Consider the following 13,323-nt stretch of genomic DNA (forward strand, 5'->3'; position numbering starts at 1 on the left):
CTCTCACTTAATTGCAATTGTGCAATCATTCACAATATCAATGCATTAAGTAGATCATTCAAAAAGCTACTTAGAAATGAAGTAATAACATTTTGCAGAATTTGACAACTGTAAAAATATACCAAAGAGAGTCATAAAAGAACAAAGGGGATTTTCACACCCACAAAAAACACTTCTGGTTCATCATGGCAATGCATCATAAATCTGCAGTCTGTAGTGTTCTACACTTTTAAAAATAATTTCTTCAAAGTTTCTTTAGTAATAGAAATGGTTCTATGTAGAAACACGACAACTCAAAAAAGACTATCTGAATGTTTAAATGGTTCTCTGTCTGATCTGTGATGCTTCTTTACAGACCCCTTAAATATATTCTATACTCTTAAAAATAAAGGTGCTGCAAAACGTAATTTGAATTATGTCAGAGAACAACCAATTTTGGTTTCTGCAAGGCAGAACCATGTTTGGTTTCATAAAGGACCATTTTGTAATAGAAATGTTTGAGTGTGAAGAACCTTTACATCAAAAAATGCTTCTTCACACTCACATTACAGAATGGTTCTTTATGAAACTAAACATGGTTCTGCTATTGCAGGGGTGTCCAATCTTATCCAAAAAGGGCTATGACTAAATCCACTACTACACAGAACCCTATTTGCTTAGAGTGTAGATTCAGCCTATGAGACAAGATACATCCTATCCTGTACTTCGATTTCATTGAAACATTTACCATCTCGATTAACACAGAATTTGATTGATGAACAACTGCTTCAACTCAATGCCCTTGCAGTCAAGGGTCACAGCTTGCCAAAGCAGACACTTGATAATTGAGTTGGCTCAAGAGGGCAGTCTGATGTTTCTTAAGTCACCTAAAATACCCCCTTCCACTCATACATGTTAAACAAACTCATACATGAGTTAAACCTTTCTTAACCCAACCCTAACCCAATGCCAAAATCTAATATTTACTAACTGCAAAGCATCTTATATATCTTCCAATGCAGGTGCATAAACCTGTCAAACATACTTGAAAATACCATCATTTACCTAGATTAGATAACAGAAATGTATAACATGTATTTGCAGAGGGTTACAAATCCAGCACAATTAGTAGAAATGCAGATATTTTAGTGCAGTAATCCAAGGTCACCCAAATATTCTGCTCTTTCAGAGTATAATATGTACTCGTCAAAAATGTATGTAATCTAAAGCGTAAATCTAAAGTTTTAAACAAATACAAGTGAATACTGTTATGATTCTGATATCTTTATGCATCCATACTCTTAACATATAGAACATTTGTTGTAATTTGTCCTCATATTATCAAGACAATAGTGACTGCTATTCTATGCAATACCCTGTTATACTTCAGTGCATGCACAGTGGCCAGCCCCTGCACATCAGTAAAGGTGCATGGGTTAGACTGTGGGAGCCAACCTGATTGTGCAATCATTCACAATATCACTAAAAGAGATATTATACTGATATTTCATATGCAAATAATGCAAAGTGCAGGTATTTTACACCCACTTTCTAAAATTATCAAGTAATAATATATTTTAAATATATATTAATAATAATAATAATAATAAATAAATAAATCTAAATCTAACTAAAATGCCATTTATTAAATATGTATGAAAAATCCAAATGTTTCATTTTAAAAAGTGCTCAATCACACACTTTATTCACTCTCTAAAAATCTGACCACACTTAAAAATGTACTATGACTATTTAAGTGTAGTTGCTGTCGTTCAGGTCAAACACTTTCCTCTGGATCTCAGGCTGGCCAAAGTAAACATATTCATAATCCATATGGCTGCATAATAGAGCACAGTATAGTTTATACAGCTACAATCTTATTACAAACCACTGTTACTGCTCAATCATGTAGCCAGTTCACTTGTGTAGTACAGGATACCTCAGAGAATAGCATTACACCACTGCACCCACTCCTGAAGTAGAACAGATTAACACGTGTAGCTAAATAAGTAAACAGGTTATCTGAGTAAGACTAACACCTCACCTGCATCCTCAGCTCCATGATCGTCTTTGCTTCAGACACTTGAAAAAGGTGCTAGCTAGATCTTCTTTTTCTGTCGGAGTTCCTAAACCCAGAGAGAAAATAAAAATATTATCCTAGCTAGGATTAGACAGTAACCCAAAGTAGCTAGCTGGCTACTAGCTAGCTAACTGTAACTGCAGATAGTTTAGCTAGCTAGCTAGCGCTAGCTACATTCCTAATAATAATAATAATAATAATAATATTAATATCTAGCTAGGTAATATTACTGTTCATATTAATGTGAGCTAGCTATAGCTAGCTAGAAGACGGTTAAAGCAAAGACATAGCTTAATAGCAGATGTAGCTAGCAAGTATAGCTATCATTATCACTTATTTAATTTATGACTTACCTCACTACTCCATTTATTTACCTCACCGACACTGTAGCTAGCTAGCTATAGATAGCTAGCTAACAAACATTAGCTACTAGCCACTTACCAGTAAGTTAGCTATCCTAGCTAGCTAGCTAGTGCTAGCTAGCTACAGCACCAGACACAAGCGAATACTGACGCCAGCATATGTCTAGTAGTTATCTACATAGCTAATAACAAGGCGAATATTGAGCTTACCACTCATTATCAGAGGTTTGTTGGCCGTTATGTGAAAGTATAAAGCTAGCTATTGCTAGATAACATATATCAAACCACTTTCTTGTTTCCGCCCAAATAACAATAAACAGCCGAGCTAGCTAAATAATATCTGTTATGTGGGATCCGCTTACAGAGTATGCAGAGAAACAGCTCTATAGGTCTACAAACTGTAATTATAGAACTAAAGTGTTTCTATACGGTAAGTGGAGCTTATAAAAATGATCAGGGAGTGTAGGAACAAGCAGGTGGTTTTAGTGTATACACCAGTCCTTAACCTGCAGTCCTTATAGCCTGCGTCAGCTCTCCACTGACCAAACCAGAGGTGACCGAGCGAAGTTACCGCGATAAATGACGTCGACTTCTGTAGCTATATTGATTAAGAGTATTATGTTTGTTTTGTGTGTTTTTTTTTTTGTTTGTTTGTTTTTTTAGCAATATACACTGAGTCAGATGACAATACTTATGACGGGTAAAATATAAAAAATACTACGCAGCCCCTAAAGGTAAAAAAAAAAACAATATGACATAACATTGATTGGTTGATTTAATTGATTTAATCTCTGAATTAAACAATCATCATCCTTTTAAACGAGTAAAGTTTTTTCAGAGTTTCCCTCAGAGCAGTTTTGCTATGCTGGGGCAGAGAAAGGCCATGTCTTTTCAGTAAATTGGAGTGTGTGTGTGTGTGTGTGTGTGTAGGGAGTGATTTTAAGTGACTAATTAATGATCTTTGCAGAGGTCAGGGCAGACAGTAAATTACAGTCTTTTTCAATGCCAGATATTACTGTGGCAGCTCCTTTCACGTGTCATTAACCCTGTCTCCTGTCTGTCTGCTTGAATTTACATCACTAGCTCAACTCAGATCATCAGAACTAAAGCCTGAATGTGTCAGTGTGAAGAATTAACACTATGTACCACAAGCCAAAGGCTACTATATACCTGCTTGCAGATTTTACTTGAAGAAAGGGTTCTTTACCAATTTAAAGATTCTTCACACTCCCACATCTGTATTAAACCATATAGATGGTTCTTTATGGGCCCAAAAGTGGTACTTATTCTATGGCGTCGCTCAAAGAGTTTAGTGAAGCTAAACTGTACTTACTATTAAATGTATGTACCTGCAGTCTCAACTTTAGAAGATTGGCGTGTGTGAAAGACAAATATGGATGCTTTCTGCAGACTAAACATCCTTACCAGGGCAGAGAGACAATGTACAATGTACTAGACTTAAGTCATATAATCTTTTTGGGCTATAGGAATAATAAGACACTATGCAGACATTATATATTTTCCTGTTAGAATAGAATCAACAGTACACCCACCCACATAGTCATTAACCAGTGAAACTGAACCTGTTACGACTGCTTTCCTGTGCTTTAACACTCTATATTTATGTCTGTGTGTTATTTACTTTTTTTTAGCACTAGAAGGAAACTAGAACATCACCATAAACAACATAAATGCAGGTAACACATCACCAAGCTTTTGTGAAAAAAAATTACTGTTTGTACATTGTGTCTATATGTGTGAGTGTGTGTTTATATATGGCAGAGTATGATGTGCATGTGTCCTTGTCTGGAACAGCACAGCATCAGCAACTCTTCCAGAAAATCACCAGGTGCACAGCATTGCAGGCCCAAAGCCTATAAAGGGCTGAAACACACGCCTGCTGCCGATATCAGCTCATAAAAACACAGATATGCAGAACAGCTCCAGACTTTAAAGAACACTGAGCAGCACTGTTTTCAAATGCTTTCTATGTGTGTTCGCATTTGTCTTGTGTGAGAAATTTATCAAGGTAGCTGATGGAGGCAGTAATGTGACACACATTAAAACACACACACACACACCTAAACAAACTGCAAAGTCATCAGCGTTGAGACACATGCTGAGAAGCAGTAATTACTGCTCATGCACCTGAAAAAGCATGTGGGCAGTGGCACAATTTCTGCAGGAGACAGGGGGACATGTCCAATCCCATTTTCGACAAAGTAACCCTTTCAGTATTACCTGAAGGCAGCAGGAGAAACTACTGTTCACAACTGTTCAAAACATCACTCTCGATATTCTACACCGTTCTCGGTCATTATGAATGATCTACAGCTCTGTTCATCATTTTAGACACATCTCTTTTTAGACACGTTTCTCTTTTTTTGTGTTCTATGTTTGCCACAAATTATTTGAACACCTGAAAAGTGAAATTTGAAAGTGAGAATATTATAATAGTGTATTCCACCTCCATAAAGGTATAAAAATCATCATAAAAAAGATCATAAAATGATCTTTGAGCGATGCCACCGAAAAACCACGTTTGGTTCCGTAAAATAACGTCTGTAATAGAGATGTGTGAGTGTGACTAATATATGGTCACACTTACTTCTATGTTACACTGCCCTCATTTGAGTAAGAAACTGTTTGTGGCTGAATTTGATAATATGGTATTTATATGCAGTCACACAAAAACCTTTTTTTCAGGTTTTTGCATGACAGTGACAATTTACAGTATTCACCCGTTTCCCCTTTTTATTGCTTTCACAAATATAATATAGCTTTTTAAATAAGAATTTACAGAACAAAAAGTGAAAAGTCAAAATTAAAAGTCAAAGTGAATTTCTACACAGTAATGGCAATTAATTAAAAATATTTAATACAAAATAAGTGACTGCATAAATATCCACCCCCTTTAAAGTGACCAACCTCATTCAATAGAGGTCCAGGCAGTTGGTGCTAGTAGTCTCACAGTTAGTGAAATGGAGATCACCTGAGTGCAGTGAATGTGTTTCAAGTGATTATAGTATATAGACACATGTCTGAAAGGTCCAGTCACTGGTTAGTCAATATTCCTGGCTACAAAAACACCATGAAAACACTCCATGCTACTCTGAGAAAAGTCACTAAACAGCGCCTAGCGTTCAGTTAAATACATTACTATGAAATTAAAGTCACTTAAATTAAATTAAATCCATCACTATGAAATTAGAGCAGGCCCACCTCACAAACTAAGTGACTCTGCAAGAAGGAGACTAGTGAGGGAGTCCACCAAGACACCTATGATTTCTCTGAAGGAGCAGCTTTAGCAACTTTTGCCCTAACTGTTGGCCGGTTATTTACCAGTCAAAGCTTAATGGAAGGGCGGCAAAGAGAGTTAAATCTCCACTACAGTTCACCTGAAACATGTGGGAGACCCAAAGGCCACTTGGAAAAAGGTTCTTTGGACTGGTGAGATTAAAATAGAGCTGTTTTGGGGCCATGAGACTAGACACTATGTTTGATATTACTAACTGACATTACTTGACATTGACATTTTTTTGCTAATTATATTGACCATGATTCCATTCCATAAAATAAATAAAAGAAGGGGGTGAATACTTGTTATAGGCACTGTGTATAAAAAGTCAAAAACATTTTAGGATTGGATTATGCCAACTTCAACTTTTGGAGCCCTCTGAACTCTTCTTGTCAGTCAGTGTACAGCAAACTGGTTTGTATGCAATGTATGCAAACATATTTAACATTAGCAGTTCACAGGCCACATGGACCTACAGCAGTGTGTATTAGAATAGTAGGAACATTCTGTAGAGCCCCTATAAAGTGATGGGGCTAACATTACACTGTGGCAAAACTCCTAATACACAGTGACATAAAAACGGGCACTAACTCTCTCTCTCACACACACACATAAACCCACGTGTCAGATTTAAGGCACACTGAGTTCAGGCTCCTCCAGGAAATCTGAGCACTGAATAAAGTAAGAAGTGTGCAGCATGTATTCTCAGGGATGGAATATGTTCTCAACCCTTTCCAACAGTAATATATATTGAATATTGATGCTGTCTGCACGCTGACAGGTATGTTTCTGTGTGTAAATATTTATGTTCTGTTTTCAAAAGGGACACACATGCAGGTCAGTGGTGTCATGTTTTAATGGTTGTCATACAATATAAAATATAACATATGCATATATATATATTAGAGCTTGGCAATATGAGAATAGTTTATTGTATTGTGAGCAATTTTGTAATTGTGATAAACAATATGCTTTTCTAAGCCTATCGAGAATATTGATAGTGCTTAATAAACACTGATCAACGGCAGGTTTCATTACAGACAGTGTAATTAGACTAGTTTAATTAGATGAAGAGCAGCAGATGTTGAATAAAAATCACTCTATTCGTTACGAGAGAGTATCTGAATGGTAGTTTTTAGGAATCTGTTGCTACTGATGTCTTTAGCCTGTGATTACATGTATTGTGATAAATACTGTGAATCGGGTAAAATGTCGAAAATGTATGCAAGTCATATAGCATAGCATACAAAACGTATATATATATATATATATATAGTTTTTTTTTTATCATATTTTAGCCTTGGTTTAGCCTGGTGGTTGTGCAACCTTATTTTATTAAATAGTTAATATTTAACTCGCTTTCTCTCTCTGCCTGTGTCACACTAGCATAATGTCTCTCTCTGCCTCTCTCTCTCTCTTTCTCTCTCTCTCTCTGTTCCTGTCACTCTCTGTCTCTCTCTTTCTCTCTCTCTCTCTTTCTCTCTCTCTCTCTGTCTCTCTCTGTTCCTGTCACTCTCTGTCTCTCTCTTTCTCTCTCTCTCTCTGTCTCTCTCTGTTCCTATCACTCTCTCTCTTTCTCTCTCTCTCTCTCTCTCTCTCTGTTCCTGTCACTCTCTGTCTCTCTCTTTCTCTCTCTGTCTCTCTCTGTTCCTCTCTGTTCTTATCTCTCTCTCTCTCTCTCTCTCTCTCTCTCTCTCTCTCTCTCTCTCTCTCTGTTCCTGTCACTCTCTGTCTCTTTCTCTCTCTCCCCACTTCTGCCCAGATACTGTGGTATTTACATTTTGTTAATGATTACTCCAGTCCAACCAGCAGTAATCTGTGTGTGGAGCAGGAGAAGGAGAGACCTCTGATCTGTGTGTTAATGACCACACAGAGAGACTTCTAATCTATGTTAGTGAGTCAGTTTACGTTTGGCTCTGCTCCTGCGGCAAGTGCGAGCAGGCCATAATCACATGTGTGATCTGTCCTGGAGTGTTACATAACTGCACCCACCCGACCACTAAAACTCCAAAATCACAACCGTCAACCACTGCTCTACCTCCTCACCTCCTCAGTTGTCTTTACTCTGTGAGCCACATCAGTATGGTACTGACAGTATCAAGTCAAGTCAAGTCAAGTCAAGTCAAGTATATATATATATATATATATATATATAATTTAGTTTTTTTTATCATATTTTAACCTTGATTTAGCCTGGTGGTTGTTTATTTGCAACCTTATTAAATAGTTAATATGTAACTCGCTTTCTCTCTCTGCCTGTGACATTCGCCTCCCGCTACAGGACTGAATGTGAGCAGTTGTTAGCTAGCTAAACTTATTTAAAGTAGATATCGTTTCACCTCGGTGCAGTTGGATGTTTTCCTTTTCCTCTTTTTGAGGAAAAAAAGTTGGCTTATTCATTAACATCATGTTCCACCGAATTAGAGCACGAAGTAGTGAACCTGCTTCAGCATTTAAGGTGGAATGGAAACGTTTAATAAGAAACTATCCTATCTAACTCACTCACTCAGCGTCCTGTGGAAAATATTGTCCATTTCTTTATGTTCCCTCATCCCTAGTTTCTAATGGCTTGTTTATTTCAACTGTAATCGTTGAGAATATGCAGTGGGTGTTTGGCCTAAAAGGGGAGGACAACCGCTGGCGGTTATCCGATCTGCACGACATCTAGCTAGCTATCAGTGAAGCTGTTCATGTTAACAGTTCTTTTGAATTTCTTTCTTTCACATTTCTGCTCGGGATTTCAAAAACAGTAGCTAGTAGTAGTGGTAGTAGTATTTCACAGTTTCTCAACATGTAGTTGGATATAATCAGTTATATTCATAAAAAAGACAGTAGCTCAGAAGGCTACTTAGCTAAGATTTTGCACCTTCGGTTTCCTTCGTTCAACCGAAATTCAAACTGGTTGATCTGAGTCTGATCTGAGCCTCAAATTCTTGTAAATCTGAGTTAAAAAACAATAAAACAGTAAAATAAAACATTAAATCAATAAAACGTTTGTCACCAAACAGACAAGGTGTAGTTGATGAACAAGCTATAGTAGACTAGCCGGTCTGGTCAAGTACCTGTAGTCTGTTATTTGTATAGGCTTGAAATTTACATTTATGGCATTTAGCAGACGCTCTTATCCAGAGCGACTTACAAGGTTACTCGTATTACAGAGGTGGGCCAGTGTAGTGTTAGGAGTCTTGCCCAGGGACTCTTAGTGGTGTAGTGCAGCATAGTCACCCAGACCCACATGGTGTTGTTGTAACGCAGTGGTAGGTGGTGGTGTTATCTGTTGCGCCACACCAAATGACTTTAGTACATTTGATAGATCCGTGTCTGTTGAAAGTTAATGGAGAGCAGTTAAGCTTAGTCTGTGTCTTACTCTCACTGCAAGTTCATCAATTTGCCATATTTGTGTTGCTACTCTAAACAGACATGAACAGACATTTTGGGGGCTTTTGGGAGGCCTGCCCCCTGAAAAAGCTTTTAGCCTCTTCATCTGTGAATCTCTGGTAACACCCCTCCAGGAGTTTCAGAAGGTTTATAACATTCAATATTTCAACATATAACAAGTAAATAACTGACATTTAAAAATGGATTCTTGTTTATCTGGGTTTATCTTCTACGGCAATTCTCAAGTAGCTAAATGATCAATGTTACCATACGCTCATGCACGCAGTCTTAAAATTGCTGGCTTTTAAATGACATGAAGATGTAGCACTTGCAGTAAGAGTAGTAATTGCAGTGCGTGCTTGAGACACTATGGAATGATGGGTTTCTGCATGTACTGCTTATTTGCTGTGACACTCCCTCCATGTTGACCATGTGTATTATTTCCCCACATTCAAGATACAACATTAAAAGCACACACCCTTTAACTACACAACATTAACTACTTGTTAACATGGTCAGAATCCTTGGACAATTTGGGGAAAATGGTGGTCTAGATGATGGTCTACGAATTCAGCCAAAAGTACAATTAGCTTTTTCGGTCCCAAGCAACTTGTTCACAGATATTTGCTTCTTACAGAAAAAAGTTGCCCACTTGAATACCATGTTCACAGGGTGAAAATATAACATACAGTAGTGATTTATGAAATTCTTAACTGTTTCATATGTATTCTTATTTCTTATATTTTCTTTCATGCAGTGTCAAAATAGAAAATGCTGTAAACGTTCTGAAATACATTCGGTTCAGTAAAGTCAACCTGGCCAGAATGTTTAGACAGAGTTTCAGCACTACAAGCCACAATTTAAGGTGGAATAAAAAACTCCAAAACTCGGGCGTCATGTGGATGTGGTGCAGGGCACAGGGAATATGACAGTTTGCACTTTCTGGTCACCACAGCTCTTTATTTTACCGCAGTGAATACTGTCACAGCAGCAGTAAGCTTGTAAGGATTTGCGGCCTTCTCTAATACTTACCCTGAGGATCACTGTCTCTGGTTGCAACATCAGCTGACTTCAGACACTTCATTGTCACTGTATAGACAGTAAGCCACATTGGCACCTGTGCTTCACCTGATGTAAAAGACCCTAATATTACTCACAAAGGGTGTGTTCGGTATATTGTTCGTTTGACGTCTAAATAACATTAGAGAATATTAAAAAAATGAAAGTGCAGCACTCTGAGACTGAAAAGGGCCTTGTTATTTTAAGTAAACAATGTTTCGTCAAGTGAGTGGTTTAGATCTACAAACCTCAGATTAATAAATCTCAATTGTTTTATAATGTCCCGCTCCCTTTCCCCCTAAGGTGAAGTCCAGTTAGTTCCAGGCTCTTCTGGCCTGCTGTTAGGGCCTCTGCTCTTGCCACTACAGTAACAGGACACGGCCATCTGGGGTAAACACTGTCAGCTTGTTCAATGGCGCCTCCTGGCGACCAGAAACGATTGGCCTGCACAATTCTGTAAGCATCAGCTCACAGAATTACGCACATTATCGTATCGTAAGGCAAATTCTAGGCAAGCATTTGTATATTAAAGAATAAGAATTTATTCTGATTTGAGTTGTGGTATTGACCAGATGATTTACGTGCACAGGCGTTCTCCCTCTGTGTGATAAAGATGCTGCATAATATGTTTTGCACTCACTACATATGTCCGTGTGTGTGTTCTAACCAGACTACTTGGAACATATAACAGGTAGTTAGCGAATAAAATGCATTAGATAACGAAAGCGGATGAAAAAAAAACTTTAAGCAACGAACAACATGTTCGTAATTGTAACGAAAAGTGTTACCCCGTGCTGCCGAAACCCGGGATCGAACCAGGGACCTTTAGATCTTCAGTCTAACGCTCTCCCAACTGAGCTATTTCGGCACGAGGGCTGTTCTCTTTCTCTCAGCTTTTAACTAAGAGTGAACGGGTGTCGAAGAAATTCTAACCAACGTAGCTCAAGTCAAGTCAAGTGGGTTTTATTGTCATTTCAACTACATACAGAGTACACAGCGACACGAAACAACGTTCCTCCAGGACCATGGTGCAACATAGACAGTGCATACAAAAACACAAGTGCGGACAGACAACACAACACAGTACAGACAGAGAATAATAAATAAATGGCGGTAGTGTGCAAATAATGCAGCTATGTCTATTCATAGATATAGGGATACTACTGCTAATATAGTAAGTTAAAACAAGAGGGCTAGCGACCCCCTCCCCCTGCCAGGCAGCTTTTAAATGACCATTGTCAAAATCCTGGGACGATCTGGGAATAATATTAATATAATAATATTATTATGAAAATTGTAAGCTGCCTACAACCTCTTTAATTGCAGATATTACGTTCACAGGGTTACACAAACGCAGCAATTTGAAGATAATGAGCTATTGTTCATGACTTGAATGCTTGTAGCTCATTTTAGCTAGCTAGTTATTTGCTTATTTTCTCTCATACAGTGTTCAAATATAAAATGCAGTAAACACTGACTGAAAAACATTGTGTTCAGTAAATTCAGCCTGACCAGAGTGTTTAGACAGTGCTTTATTCAGATACCTCTACAAGCCACACTGTAAGGTGGAAGGGAAAACAAAACTCGTGTGGCGCTGGACACGTGAAATATGACCAGTTAGCGGCGGACGACTCAGTTGTCTCAGACCGAGTCAACCGAGTTTATATTCTTTATTTAATTCGAATAATAGTTAACGAGCAAACGTTAGATACTGTTAATCTAATCCTAGCTATGCTAGTGCTAATACAGTCACCACATATACAGTTTGAGTTAAAACGGGAGGACTGGCGACCCCCACTGGTTATGTATTTGCTAGCTAGCGGTCACACAACGCGAGTGTTTCTCAAAACTGTAAACTTCTGAGTTTTAGGAAACTTCATACTTTCACTCTCTATGGTAGACTTTGAGCTTTGTTGTGGGTAGAAGAAAAGAAACATGGAAATGGCCTCAGAAAAGTCACATCTAAGAGGGAATGGGAAAACCCTGGCGCTGGCCTACAAAGCCAGAAATGGACCAGCCCCTCCATACTTGATGGCAGTGGTCAAAATCCGAGTACAGCTCGGCTCGACCCTCCATCCTTTAAGATCCACGGAAGACAAGCGTCCAGGCTTTTTTTCTGTCCTGGTACTGAAGTGGTGGAACGAACTTCCCCTGGGGGTCCTTCGCTGTCTTCAAACGCGGACTGAAGACCCTCCTCCTCCGAGAGCACTTGACTAGGAGTAGAGTATCATGGTCTCCATACTGAGTGTGTTTAGTAGTATCTAAGCTTAGAGGTGTCTTTGAATGTAGGTGTATTCAAACTACCTGAGGTTATTCTTGAGTAAATAGCGAAGCACTTTTGTAAGGCTCTCAGGATAAGAGCATCTGCTGAATGCAGTAAATGTAAATGTAAGAGGGCTGTCAGAAAAAACAATCCTAACAGTCTTGATGGGAAAAGAAAGCAGGATGAGAGGAGAGAGAGAAAGAGAGAGAGAGGAGGGGGGGGGACACATGTGAAGAAGACAATACCCCCGTATAGGGCAGATTATATAAGGTAGCTCCACAAAATTGCTGTGTGTGTATCACACATGTTAATGACCACGGTTCTGTAGTCTGGAAGAGCTGCATCACTAGACGCCCTTAGAACGGCAGCTTATCTTCCTTCTCCTTTTGATGCAGCAGCTCTGGTTATGTGGTTACTTATTCCACCCTCCCTACGGATATTCTCTCTCTTTCTCTCTCTCTCTCTCTCTCTCTCTCTCTCTCTCTCTCTCTCTCTCTCTCTCGCTCTCTTTTTTCCCCCATCCTCCAAGGTGACTTTCCCCCTGCAGAGGCAGATGTCTTTGTTCTTTAGGCGAGTCTGGAGACTGGAAAAGGGAAGAGTGTGAAGAGAATAACGGAAGAGAGGGTGAGGTCTAGTGAGAAAATGGGAGGAAAATGACAGGACCTGGAACGGATGGGATTAAAAAAGGGGTGTTTGAACAGAAAGAGTGAGCGTGTGCGTGTTGGAAAGAAGTGCATGGCAGTATTTACATCAGATACAGTGGGGAATTATACCCACTCTCTTTATCTCTGTCTGGCTCTCTCGCTCTCCCTCTCCCCCTGTCGCTCTCTCATATTGTCTGTTGACCTATGAGAGGCATATTACATTAGTACTGATGGATGTGTGCAGGCTCTAGTTGTTGTGT

The 13,323-nt window shown here is 38.8% G+C and overlaps 1 non-coding gene across 1 annotated transcript; it reads right to left on the minus strand.

Annotated features, from left to right (window-relative positions):
• Window positions 1-10,951: 10,951 nt before the first annotated feature.
• On the minus strand, window positions 10,952-11,024 carry trnaf-gaa (transfer RNA phenylalanine (anticodon GAA)). The gene has a single exon. It is a non-coding gene; the product is annotated as a tRNA-Phe (tRNA).
• Between the last annotated feature and the right edge of the window lie 2,299 nt (window positions 11,025-13,323).

Source organism: Salminus brasiliensis, chromosome 7 (assembly GCF_030463535.1).
Source record: "Salminus brasiliensis chromosome 7, fSalBra1.hap2, whole genome shotgun sequence".
Taxonomy (NCBI): domain Eukaryota; kingdom Metazoa; phylum Chordata; class Actinopteri; order Characiformes; family Bryconidae; genus Salminus; species Salminus brasiliensis.